Raw genomic sequence first — 14,499 nt, 5'->3', positions numbered from 1 at the left:
TCTTGGACGGGTGAGCAAATGACTGATTAGCGCAGTGATGTGATGGCGACACCTGCTGGTCGGGAGGAACAACGAAAACTCGTTGTACAAAGAACACCCACCACCCACGTTCTTGGACACCCCACATTTCTTTATATTTTGCTTCCAAGAAGCCAGACTCTCGTGTAATTTTTTTAAAGTGGTTGTGAGTAAACGTTTTCCAGACTTCATGATAGTCTTTAAAAGCTTTTCTTGGATATTGGCCGTGTTTTCACCCATTTTGAGTCTAGTCCTTGTTCCTGACCATTTTGAGAGGGATGCTGTTTGTTTGTTAAGCCAGTTAACACTGACATATAAATCACTGAGGCATAGAAGTTACTAGATTCTATATCTATCTATCTATACATACATACATACATACATACATACATACATACATATACATATACATATATATGTATAGATAGATAGATAGATAGATAGATAGATAGATAGATAGATATACTGTATTTCTATTTAAGATTGCACATGTTTAAAATTCCAAAATAAATCAATTTTCCGTAAAGCAACTGCCCTGACACATGCCTTACAATTTACAGACAACAGTGGAAAAGCCTATACAGAAACAACAGTAGTATTTTATGTTTTTGTTTATTGAAAATGCTTTTAACTTTCCACATATTTTACATCTTGTGAAAAAATAGTTTAAGCACCACAATAAAAAAAACAAATGTGTTGTTAATATTCACACTTTGCAAAGCCATAGAGAACGGGAACCTTCTGGCCCTTATGTCTGACTCCACTGCTTTAGATAGCTTATATTTTATTATATGGTCTGATAGTGTTAGTAAAACACTTTATCAGCCTCTCCTTTACAACATACTACTGTTGCCCAGGCCGAATAAGCTGTGAAGAGTAAAACGTGTCTCTCAAGCTGCTCCCAGTTCTAAACAGCAGTGAATGGTTCTTGCATCACCTTATTCAAATGTCTGTGAGCCTCCACACAGGACAATGGCCCCATTAAGTAAAGACACAACACCAACAAAGCCTTTTATTACACCATTATGCAAACATTTAAATCGCTATAATTCAACACTTGCAGGTGCAAACAGTAGCGATAAAAAACACATTAATATTTCACTCAGTCGTTACCAAGGATAGGACACTGTTTGAGTTCTCCAATTATGTTTATATAAATAAAGAAAAATTGTGAAATGAAAGCCATATTTTGATCGCTGATGTAAACTACTTATTACTATTGTATTATTATATTACTATTATATAGACTACATGCTATATATATGATATTACTATTATATAGATTACATACAATAGCAAATAGATAAGTAAAGTGCAGGTTTTTTTTATAAAGCATTTTTCACAGACAAGCAGTCAGTTGACAACAAAATACAGTAAAATAAATGAGAACATTAGGTGTTAGGTTTAGATGAGGACGTGTAGCTTGTTGGGAAAAAACTGATTTGATGGTTGTGTCTAAATACAAAAACATGAAAATTACATACAATACATGAAGCATTGAAACTTGACGATTAACCGCATTTTCACTTTGCTGAAAATCGTTTATGCAGTTGTTGCACAGCTGTCACTTAAAAGACGCGTTTGTCCGCTCAGGAACACTTGCAGTGTGTTTGTGGAATTTAATAAGGAAGAAAATAACAGCAACATAAGTGCATTAATACATGCTCATAAAAAGACACTGACCATAACACTGAATCGACTTTACAGCTGACCATGTTTCAGGCAGCAGGTCATCTCTAAACAGAATGTGGATACAAGCTGTTACTCCTCTCCAGCAAACAGGTTTTCCCAGTAAAATGATGTCACCTGCTGACATAGTAACAGCACAGCAGAAACTGTGGCAGAAGAAACTGACAGCCGCAAGAATACTAACACGGTGCCTACAACTGTATTTTCTCTTGCCTTGGACACAGATAAAGGGCTGTTGGGACTAAAACACAATTAGGTGACTATGTGGCATGCTATATGTACATATGCCTATTTTCATGACTAAAGGAAAGCAACATTTCTATTTTTTTTATCCTTATTATCCTTTTAAAAATGTTATTGTGTCTCATTTCAGCTCACTGGCTCATAAATGTAAACAGTTAAACACTAAGATAAAGAACGTTGCTCTTTCTGTGGATACTAAGCATAATTAACAAGTTAAAAAACAAAACAAAAAATAATACTGAATGGCAATTGTTTAATTCCAGTGACATCATCATCACGCGCAATTTTCTACTAAATGTAGGCTATTCTTTAATAATCAGTGACATGCTTTCAGTATAAAAGATCCAGCTGTGCTTAAAATCAGTTTCTTGTTACTTTATAAAATCCGCTCTGCAGCGCTTACAGCTGCCTTATGAAACAGGCGTTGTACCTTACAACGCATCCGTATGAAACGTATATGAGTGTGATGGTTTTGCAGTGCATTATGGGACCGGTGTCTTTTATTGGGTGGGAATGGACTCAGTGGTTACTGCTGACCCCGTAATCAATAATTCAGCCTCTCCGGCAGCTTTCATCAATAATAAAAGACCGCTTCAGTGTTTGAGGTGGAATATTTCAGGACGCTGATTACGGATCCGGATTCGTTAGACAGGACGTCAATCCTTCTCGTACCCCTAAACCACGCCCATTTGTCATTCATTTATGTCGCCTTCACAACCCGAGTTACAAAACGACTGGAACTCGTTCTTTCCCTTTTCAAAATAAAAGCCAAGCTCAAAGACGTTGTTTATTCAAAAAGACCCTAGATATCCGTTATTTATTTACCAATCGCTGGGATAACAACTGCGTGTATGAAACAGTTTTTTCAACCGATGGACGCAGTTAAATGAGATAAGTTGGTTTTTGAGGCATGTCACTCGACTAAATAGTAAGTAACTGTTTTCATAATCACGTGAGATATAGGAATAAAAAAAAAAAAGTACGATTTTAAAACCAGCGCTGTGGCTTCTCATTTCTGTCAATTAATTTCGTTGTTTCATTATTATTTTCCTGCATCCTGACCTTTACTACTACAAATACACGTACCTCATAACGCATACACACTTATGTAACAGTCTTAATGCAGAAAGCTGAGGTATTTGCCTGTGTAAAGGGTCTGAGTACTTTCCAACCCTGTTTAAAAAGTTCACCGGGTACCAGGTCTTGCAAAGGAAGAAAAGCATGTCGGTTCTGATGTAGGATTGTGCGTTTTTTCTCTTCACATTACAAAGAATTGTCCATGTTGTTGTAAATTTTGATCTTTACAAACACTTCTGTATATATATATATATATATATATATATATATATATATATATATATATATATATATATAGTAAAAAAAATACAGTCGGATCAGTTACTCAGTCAATCAGAATCGTCTTTATCTTTCAAGCACTTTGTACCGTTTAAACCAATCTGCTTTTATTTTGAAAAAGCCAACAGGATGTTGTGTCGCGCAACCATTCCGACTTGACAGTGAGTGGTGGTGTTTCTGCGGGTGCTGGACGTGGAGGATAGCAGCCAGATAGAAATAAAGGTGGGTTTTCTTTCTTTATTAATTTTGGAGTTAATGGAGATAAAATCGTACGTTAAATTTAGCGCATTTAGTGTCTCAGCTGCAGTTTATTTTAATCATCCAGCAGCATATTTCAGATGACAGAAGCCTTGACGTGAGATGCCTGCCTTAACAGCTGTTTCCATTGTGAAAACCATAAACCGGCTTCAGAATAACCCGTAAAAACAGGCTGATTGTTGTTATCTGTGTGGATGGATGAGGGCTGCTGCTGCTGCTGCTGTCCTGGATCTCTGGCTTGACTCACGGCCTGTCCTGCGGGAAAAGGCGTTTCACACTGTCCGATGGGTTAAATGAAGAAAACAGGTTTGAATGGATCTGAGGCAGGATCAGTGGAATACATTACAAACACACGTAGAGCACACTGCACGAGAGTAAACATATGAAACATGTGGGGGGGTTTAAACCTTTTTTTAATAGGTTACACATTTAATAGGTTAATATTCAAATAAGCATCATGACATAACTAAAGGTCGGCACAGAGAATCATTCAACAATCCGAATACCAGGATTACAGGAGTATTTAATCCGTGAAACGCGGCAGCCATATGGAGGACTGTTGTGTTCCAATGCTGAGGTAAAACACTGAGTCAGATCTCTGGGAGTAAGTACTGAATGATATGTTCATTCATTCACAAGAAAAAAAACAGACTAAATCATAAATATCGTTTTTATATATTTTAATTATGTGCAGCTAATGAAGGATATGGATGAAAGCACATATGAAACACATATGAAAAATGCATAGAGTTTCATCTGGTTTAGCTGCTGTTTCAAATCTTATACAGGAGCCTACTGAAAACTGTGCAGTGCAGTTGCATTGTGTCAGCCTATCAGCCTGCATTTTGGCTTTTAAGCTTAATCAATAAGTATAATACAATAAGACCGCAAGCATGTTCTTAGGCTTTTTTTAAAGAGTCTCAAAGTGAGCTCACAGCCTGCAGACCACATCTGAATGTCCTCGCTGACGGTAAACTTACTGGCTGAAGGCAGAAGTGACGCATCTGCTGCTTCACATGGCAAAACACACACTAATGTTGCCTGGGAGAGATGCCACTGATATGCAGGGTGGATGCCTTTTTTATTATATTTCAGTCAGTTTGTCAGCAGTAGTCTGAGATGTGCCTGTCTGAACACATGTGCAGAAAAACAGACTTAAAGATTGGATTTCTTGAGCTAATCTGTGATTATGATGCTTTAAACTATGATTATAGATGCTTTTGAACATTACACACACCCACATAAACACAATGTCTGAGAACAAAAGCTCTACATAAGCAGAGTACAGCTCAGCAGATTTAGGGGGGCGAGACTATTTTAATGACTGTAACAAGCTCTCAAAGATGTATCCAAATACAGCATCTTTCAGCATGAAGTGGGAAGAAGCATTTTCAATCAACATTATAAATTAAGCAATGCACTTGTGTACAAACACACATGACTACTTTTTAATGTCCCGGATTCACCTGCAGACTCTAGCCTCAAAGAGCATCTCTCACATCCTGGCTGCTCTCATTGCTGCTTTCTGTTTTCTGTGCACGGGGGGTTGGGGTGGGGTGGAGAATGAAGTGATGATATTTTTAGCTTCCCCTCCTCTCATCTGCATCTCCACGCTTCCTAGAGAAAGGAGGCACGTGATTGGAGGAAAAAGGGGGGAGAAATGCTGTCTCAGGAAAACTAGGAGAGCCACAGCAGCAGAGTAACGCCACTGCTGTCCAGTTTCAGTAGGTTGTTAGTTATTGTTTCACACGTAAGGCTGGTTAGTAGCTGTAAATGTTGCATCACATTGGTTTTAGTAAACATCAGTGTTTCTAGGCTGAGAAACACTGACAAGACACTTGATTTTTCTTTAACTTCCACTGCATCAAAAGCACCGCACAGAAAGACGGCGGTGCAGGAGGAAAGATGCAGACAGCAGCGTTTTGCTAAAGAGGTCAGAGGTGAAAAGGCTGCTGACTTCACTTTTAAATGGTGATCATCCAGCCAGATCACGCAGATTTGAGTTAAACAAGCCTCTTGGCCAGTGTGAACCGAGTCAGTGAAAGAAAAGAGTTCTGCTGCAGCATCCACACACCCATCGCACTGCATTCAGTCTAGTGCTGGATAAACACTGGAGCCATTTAATGCTTCTGCTCCTAGTTGTGAGTCTGGGGTGAAGATTATGGGTAAAAGTAGTAATGCTACATTAAAACAAGATCTTCTTTTATCAGTCAGTTTATAGATTTGACTTGATTTGACTATTGGGTCTATACGGAGTTGATTATGTGACTGTTTGTTGGATTCACAGCAATGTGTCCGTTTATAAATGCGTCATGCATTGTAATCTGAAAAGTAAGTAATGGAGAAATGTAGCTAAGTCATTAAGTGCAGCACTTGAGTAAATGTAATTCATTATTTTCCATCACTGTCTGTTTGTTCTAATAAAGGAAGGAAGGAAGGAGTTGCATTAGCTTGCCGTATTGCAGATATGGGGATCTCACCACTTTCATCAGGTTAAAGAGGAAGGTGGCATTGACCCCTCGATTAAGAAGTATTGATGGTGCCTTTTCAGGGTAATGTACTAGGACAAGAAGGAGAAGGATGCTGCAAGGTGGGGACTGCAGAGCAGGAGAGCAGATAAGAGTTTGATTTGAAGATTTGTTAAACATCGTCCCCACTATTGAAGTACCAGTCCAAACACAAAATGATCCAAATAACTGATTTATGAAGGAAAGCACCGTGAACCCTTAAACGAGACAATATTTTTACCCACCTGAGAAAATGTCCTCAATGAAAAAAGGTCAAAACCTTTAGCTTCATGGAGAAGTGACACGTATCCACTTCCTCGTCCTCATCTGCACAGCAGACGAAGATTGGAAAAACTCCAACAAAAACTGACATTTATGCTTCTGCCAAAGCCACAAATCAGAAACTGAATGGCATCCTTACAAGAACAATCACTCTGTGACACTCACAAAAATGTTCTAAACAAATGCAGCTTGATTCAGTTTGATGGAACAGAAATAAAACAAAGCAGGCGGCTATCAGTCAGAGCAGTGACACGTGGCTTCTTCATTGAGCGCTTGACAACCTTTGAAAAATGGAAGCCGTTTTTATAACAGATAGAACCTGTCCTGGTACAGGGACCTGCAGGGAGGACGACTTTTTTATTCTGTAAAAATCACAGACGCTCTAAGTTTCTGATTTAGTTATTTGTAATATAATCGACTGGGGATGTTAGGTTCACATAACCGTCCTCTGATGTTGTTAAGAGATGTGAAAAACCTCTGAGTGAGTCATCTCAGTAACCATCTTAAAGCAAGAATGTGTTTAGGTGATCTGGGATCAGCTGTGGATTAGCTGTCCGTCTGCACTAAGCCAGCCAATCCTGATTAGATGAACCTGACTGGCTGGCTGCAGGAGCACTTAGCTCCTGCAGGGACATCAATCTCCTTTAGGTGGCAGGTTTAGAGGGGGAGCTCAGTGATGTCATTGTCCAGCAGTGAAACCTATAACTGTCCTGATTGGATTAGTGTGGGAAAAAAATGGAAAAGACTTTGCCTGTGGCGTTAAGGTGTAACTATTGACAAAGTGCTATTGAGCAAAACAGAAAGACTCAGAAAACCAAGCTTCCCAGAGCTGTGACTTATAAAGATAGCTTATCCTCTTCCTTTATATCACAGTTTTCTTAGTGACTCATCCTGATCTTACATGTATATATATATACAAACAGAGACTTGAGCAGCCAATCTAATATTAAAACCAGAAGTCGCTGCGATAACAGATTTGGTTATTATTAGCCATCTCTGCCTGATAAAGCGTGCTTCCCTTCCTCCATCTTCCCTGCACTCTCCGCGATGGAAGGAGTTATCTTTGAACTCTGAAATCTTTTTTTCCTCCTGGCGTTTAGTCTCATCTCCTTTTTATTCGAGACCGAATGCCATTGCTACTTTTCGGATTGTGAGGGAAGATTTGGAAATTTCAGAGCCACTTTGATGGGACCCTAAATGTGCAAATGTACTGACCGTGTGGATCGGCATGCTATTGTAGTTTTCCATCAAAAACACACTGTGTGAAGCCTTGACTTAGACTCAGATATTATTATATCCTACTTGATGCCATTTAGCTTCAAATTTCTGTTGATAATTATATATATGTCTATATTATTTAACAGATGATGCAGATGATGACTGTCATGTTAGACTGGATTGATCCCTGTGGGGAAATAGGGATGTGAGTCAGCATAATCAGCAGCTCAAAGAACATGCTCAAAAATTCAATATGAAATATTATTATACCAGGAAAAAAAAGGAAAGGGAACAGGAAGAGGGAAGGGATGCATGCGCTTAACAGATGTTGTCACCATCTTTCATCTCAATAACCTACATAAAGGTCAAAGTGAAGTTTGATTATTATTTATAGCTTTGTTTTTTTTAATCAAAAGTGGCAGAAAAAAAGTTCCCGGTTCTCCAGCGTCTCCTATTTCTTTTAGTTTTCAGGCTGTTGCTGGATTGTTGGTCAAGACATGGATGACACTCTGGGCTGTAGAAGATATTGATTTCCTAAACAGGCGCAACAGATAATTGATGGTTCAGTATTAGGAGAAACTACAGCTGCAATAACAACAGGGGTCCCGGCATGGGCTTGTGAACCTTCAAGGGTTGAAATCCAAATATCCAGGCAGCTCTTACAGTGCACATACACCTGACTTGCTTGGAAGTTTGCTAGCAAAGCCAAAAGAAAGCAGCGGCATTCTGGAAGCTGAAAGGAATTTGCATAATGAGAATTTGTTAATTACTTTGAGATTAAACACAAAGGCCTCTCTCTATAAGCTTCTGTATCGAATTAGTGAAGGTTAAACCAACTCTCTTCTCTGCAGCTAATCTCAGAGACGCAGAGGAAAAGCAGCAGAAAAGAAGCAAAAAGCCTGCAGTAGTGTTTGGCAAGACCTACACTTCCAGCATTGGTTGGTCATTTTTAAACTCCTGGAATCCTTGCTGTGAATACTGGAAACAACAACACCGCAAAAGAATCAATAAGAATTTAGGAGCCCAGATTTTATGAAAAGGTTCTAAAACAGGTTGCGAATCACAGCACTAGGATAAATGCAGCAAATGTTCCAGAGGGGGTTAAAAGAAATATGAGCGAATGTGGGTTTTCACAGTACAGAAAGTAGAAGGAGATATAGTAATGCATCTAAACTGACTCCAAGACCTGGATTCGAATGTTTTTAAGAGCAAAACTTTGTGTAATTGCCTGACGTGCTGTCACTGTAACACTGCTGACTCGGCTCGGAGAAGCTCATCGATAACGAACACGTGGGCAGAAATATCTGCAGAGCTGAGCAGACCCTGTCGTGCAGCGGTAACAAGAGCAGATACATTTTTAATAAGGCTCGCCAAAGAGGAAATCAAACACCAAACCCTGACTGTGATCAAGTGCCATCTCACCTCCGGCTGGTTCACCGGAGCTTAGCCTAAAGATAACTGTTAAGTTATAGGTGTCAAATCTTAGACTCTTCCAACCTGACGCTGATATCATACAGCTCTGATCGGATGTGTCGGTAAGCATGCTAGTAGCAAGCTTTTCTTTTTTTTGAGATAAAAAAATATATATACATGTAAAATGTAATGTTTTAAACCAGGAAGTCAATCAGTTTAGTTGGGGATGGTTAGTGTCAGTGCCAAATCATAATAAATACCATCTACTGTACCATAGTAAGAGTAAGATGAAATATATGCTGGATTGTAAAGACAAAAACTACCAAAAAAAGTCCACTTGTTGTCTCCGGGGAGTAAAAACTCAGGAATCAGGAAGAAAACCTCACACAGGTCCAGGATGGGGTCTTAATGCAAACTAGGCCACATAACAAAAAAGATCAAAGTAGTGACATATGGGCCAATCCTGAGGCGGAGCTTTGACTTAAGCCTGCAAATAATACCCAGTTTCCTCAAGAGCTAAGCAGAATTGCGTGCATAGCAAACAATATGAGCATGCAATTGTATGACAGATAAATAAATTAGATTTTTGGGGCTTTTGTCGCTCAGAGAAATTCACCGACACCACTCCGTAGAATGAAGTGCTGTTAGTTGTAGGTGTGTCTTCATTTAAATACTTTTGCAAGGAATTCTGAGATGGAAGCGTCTCCTGTTGTTTAGGTTGGACCTCCGTTTGTCAGGAAGGGACAGGAAAAGCAACACTAAACCAAACTGATTGCAGATCAGTTAATCCAACACGCTGTTCATCCTCTTCAGCTGCACGTTTACTTTTTATTTTCTAATGTTTGTGTAGATTATGCTCATCACACTCAGTGAGTCACACTGCAGTGCCTTTGCTGTGACTGAAACTCCAACTATTGACCGTCAGCTGAGTGGGGTAGAGTTGAGCGGTATATGGTACAACTGCGCAGCATCAATCTCACCTGAAGTCAGTTGATCCCAGATTGAGTGAACAGGGTTGATTAAGCTGTAATAGTGATGATATCAGTGAACCCTAAACTACTTATTAGCTGTGAGCTTTTACAGAATAGAGTCCAAATGAAGAAATAGCTCTGAGTTCAATGTGCTTATGTGTCTATTTCAGTTTGAAAACAAACCTTTTTACGCAATTTTAAGGGGCAAAAATCAGTTTGACAAGTGAACTGAAGTGTTTACCTCTTTTGCTCCATATTCTTTGCAGTTTGTTTATTCAGTTAAATTGTCACCTTGTCTTTCCTGACTGCCATCTTTGTGTTTGTTTGTTTGGTGGCTTTTTGCCTTTTGTCTGATGTTCAGTAAGTGGGACTTTCATCGGATGATGGGCTTGTCAGTTGTTTGGAAAAGAAAAATATTCACTTTATTATGTTTTTGTGACTGTTTCTGGATATAGTCAGTCTGGATAAGATTTCTGGAGAAGTCTGACCATTTTGGCATTTTTTAAAGTTGTCTTGAGCTACAGGGCTTCAGGCTTTCTGAAGGTCTGTCTTTGGACACTGGCTGCTTTTTCACAGATTTTCAGTCCAGTCCTTGTACCTGACCAATTTCCAGTGAGTGTCTGGATCCTGGACTCATGCATATTAATATAAATACAAGCAAATGAAAACAATTGCATGCAGAGGTAAATAAAAAGAATGTAGAACTGATAAATATTGCACATTAAAAACACAGTCTATATGTTAGAGTTTTTTGAGTTCATTGTTCAGTATGGTTATGGTTGTAGGGTAAAAACATGGAGAAGGATCAGGAGAAAGGTAAAACACGGTGGAGGTTCTGTTATGGTTTGGGGCTGTTTCAGCCAGTACTGATTTTTCACTATGATAGTCAACCTAGAAATGCAGTAAAAGCAAACATGAATAGAGAAAACACACACAATGGAACCGCGTCAGTCATGGATTGGCCTTCCCAGAGCCCAGATCTCAACATTTTGTTGAGGCCAAAATCCAAAGTAGAGCTTTGAATGTCTTCAAAAAGCCCGGAGAACTATTACTGAAGACTATTTAAGGAAATTAAAAGAAAGCTGACTAAGTTTGTGAAAATGTACAAAATCTTTTTTGCCATATGTTCTATATTTTCATGTGTTTCAATAAATCTCTGCACCCATTTCCTGTATCCCCAGCAAAATAGAAAGAAATGGTTGGCTGCTTCATGGTTTTGCACAATACTGTATGTTTTTAAAAGAAACCTTTAATATCTAAAGTAGTATTTTCAAAATATATACTGTAAGGTAAAAGTTTAGATTTCTTTACTTGTTACTCAGTAAGTCTAAGTTAATCCTGCACATCCATAATTCTTATTGATTAGGTTCGGCTCTTTTGAAGAGTATGCATGTCTTATTTTTGCACACTCTTGAAGTATTCACAGATCCTCCGAGCTGTGAGGAACTGTTGACGTCACAGGCAGAACAGAAGCCATCAACTAAAAAGATACTGGCAGCCATGTGGCTGCTGCATTTTCCGATGCTCTCAATTTAGCAACCTGACTAAATCCTATTTACATGAAACAGCTTTATGAATGTTTATGAATGTTTTCTGTGATCCTCTGTGCAGCGTTCTCACAGTAGGTTTATCACATCTCGACCCACCTGCTTAGCGCTCGTTTGCATAACAGAATGTGCTGAGGAAGGGTCGGGGCTTCTCCATTATTTAACAAGCATCTCTGTGTTCCTGCGTGTAAGCCGATAGGCCCGAGCTGTGAGGACTGAGCACTTGTTTTCTTTGTTCTTTATTCTGTCTGAGTTCTAGTGTTCCGCTGCAGCCGAGTCGAGATAACAGTCTAAATATAGAGGCGGGTGAAGGGACTGAGTCCTGTGGGCTACAGTCATCGTGCTCTGAAGTGTCACTCACTCTGTTTTCTAAATCCTTTTAGGTCTCGTAGGTTTGAATCTTTGTAGTCCTGGACAGCGAATGCAGTAACGTAACGGCAGTGTAAGTTTCAGTGAAGCTGCTGTTGTTCTTTGGCTGACTGTTAGAGCAGATCTGCAGCCCAATTTAAAACACAGCAGTAGTTTGACCTTGCTGAATAAATATGTAGAACTAGCTAATGCAGTGCATAAGATTCATAAAAAGGTTCAATGTATAATAAGGAACTTTGAGGAAATTTTGGATTTTAAAGTAAGTGCTAGTCTTATATTTTTATGAGATTGTGTTCCTCAAAAGAAATATGGTCTCATTAATAACTGCATGTTACACCTTTAGATGGGTTTGAACCTAACACCTTATACTGGAAACCAAGAGAGTGGAGGTGTCTACAGTTCCTTAGGTTAGGCGCTAACTTAAACTGTGAGCTAACTATGATAGTAACCAGAATCATAGTTAGACCCCAATCTAAGGACTAGAGTAGGTTATTTTCTTAATTAGGAATATCTGTGTCTAAACCCAACTAAACTTTGAGTGAAAAAGGAGGCAAACAGTGAATCAAAGTCTAAAAGTTGTCAGACACATCTGTCCCTGCATCCTTCGCCTGTCTGCATCCTAATGTGGACTTTTTTTTAATGCCTCTGTTAGTCATTTAAAAGAAGCTCGCACGGGCTCTTTCAGACAAAAGGAACAAAGGACCATTATGACTACATTTTTTTCATCCATCGTTTAAAGTAAAACACGGTATTTCAGTATTAGCAAATGCACCATACCAGATCCTATATTGGCTTTACAATGAAGTCAGGATGCTGAACAAGACTCGTTACAAGTGAGCTCGGTGCTCACTCGAGCTCACACCCTGCTACAGCTTTCCAAGAAATTAATTAAATCTGAAGTTTATCCCTTTGAACGTAAAGGTTTCATGCTGTACATAGTTCATGGTTAACATAGACGTAGAGTCCCCCAGAAATCTGTTTGAGGAAAATGGCTAACCATTCAATTCAATTCAATTCAATTTTATTTATATAGCGCCAAATCACAACAAAAGTCGCCTCAAGGCGCTTCATAGATACAGAGAAAACCCAACAATCATATGACCCCCTATGAGCAAGCACTTTGGCGACAGTGGGAAGGAAAAACTCCCTTTTAACAGGAAGAAACCTCCGGCAGAACCATGCTCAGGGAGGGGCGGGGCCATCTGCTGCGACCGGTTGGGGTGAGAGAAGGAAGACAGGATAAAAGACATGCTGTGGAAGAGAGACAGAGGTTAATAACAGATATGATTCAATGCAGAGAGGTCTATTAATGCATAGTGAGTGAGAAAGGTGACTGGAAAGGAAAAACTCAATGCATCATGGGAATCCCCCGGCAGCCTACGTCTAATGCAGCATAACTAAGGGAGGATTCAGGGTCACCTGGTCCAGCCCTAACTATATGCTTTAGCAAAAAGGAAAGTTTTAAGCCTAATCTTAAAAGTAGAGATAGTGTCTGTCTCCCGAATCCAAACTGGAAGCTGGTTCCACAGAAGAGGGCCTGAAAACTGAAGGCTCTCCCTCCCATTCTACTTTTAAATACTCTAGGAACAACAAGTAGGCCTGCAGAGCGAGAGCGAAGTGCTCTAACAGGGTGATATGGTACTACAAGGTCATTAAGATAAGATGGGGCCCGATTATTTATGACCTTGTATGTGAGGAGCAGGATTTTGAATTCAATTCTGGATTTAACAGGAAGCCAATGAACAGAAGCCAAAACAGGAGAAATATGCTCTCTCTTTCTAGTCCCTGTCAGGACTCTTGCTGCAGCATTTTGGATTAGCTGAAGGCTTTTCAGTGAGTTTTTTGGACATCCTGATAATAATGAATTACAGTCGTCCAGCCTGGAAGTAATAAATGCATGAACTAGTTTTTCAGCGTCACTCTGAGACAGGATATTTCTAATTTTAGAGATGTTGCGCAAATGGAAGAACGCAGTCTTACATATTTGTTTAATATGTGCGTTGAAGGACATGTCCTGGTCAAAAATGACTCCAAGGTTCCTCAGCGTTACTGGAGGCCAAGGTAATGCCATCCAGAGTAAGAATCTGGTTAGATACCATATTTATAAGCTTTTCAGGGCCGAGTACAATAACCTCAGTTTTATCTGAATTAAGAAGCAGAAAGTTAGCGGCCATCCAGGTCTTTATGTCTTTAAGACATTCCTGCAGTTTAACTAATTGGTGTGTGTTATCTGGCTTCATGGACAGATAGAGCTGGGTGTCATCTGCATAGCAGTGAAAATGTATTCTATGTCTTCTAATGATGCTGCCTAAGGGAAGCATGTATAATGTAAACAGAATTGGTCCTAGCACTGAACCCTGTGGAACTCCATAATTAACCTCAGTGTGTGAAGAAGACTCTCCATTTACATGTACAAATTGGAGTCTATTAGATAGATATGATACAAACCACTGCAGTGCAGTACCTGTAATACCTACAGCATGTTCTAATCGCTCTAATAGGATATTATGGACAACAGTATTGAACGCTGCACTAAGGTCTAGCAGGACAAGCACAGAGATGAGTACACTGTCAGAGGATATAAGAAGATCATTTCATTCTTGTGCAGTGTGCTGTCATATGCTTACT

This window comes from Diplotaxodon limnothrissa, linkage group LG15 (assembly GCF_057381915.1).
Source record: "Diplotaxodon limnothrissa isolate DT_005_m linkage group LG15, D_limnothrissa_male_GT1.1, whole genome shotgun sequence".
NCBI lineage: Eukaryota > Metazoa > Chordata > Actinopteri > Cichliformes > Cichlidae > Diplotaxodon > Diplotaxodon limnothrissa.
The sequence above is the reverse complement of the archived record's forward strand: the minus strand, read 5'-3'. Positions refer to the sequence as shown.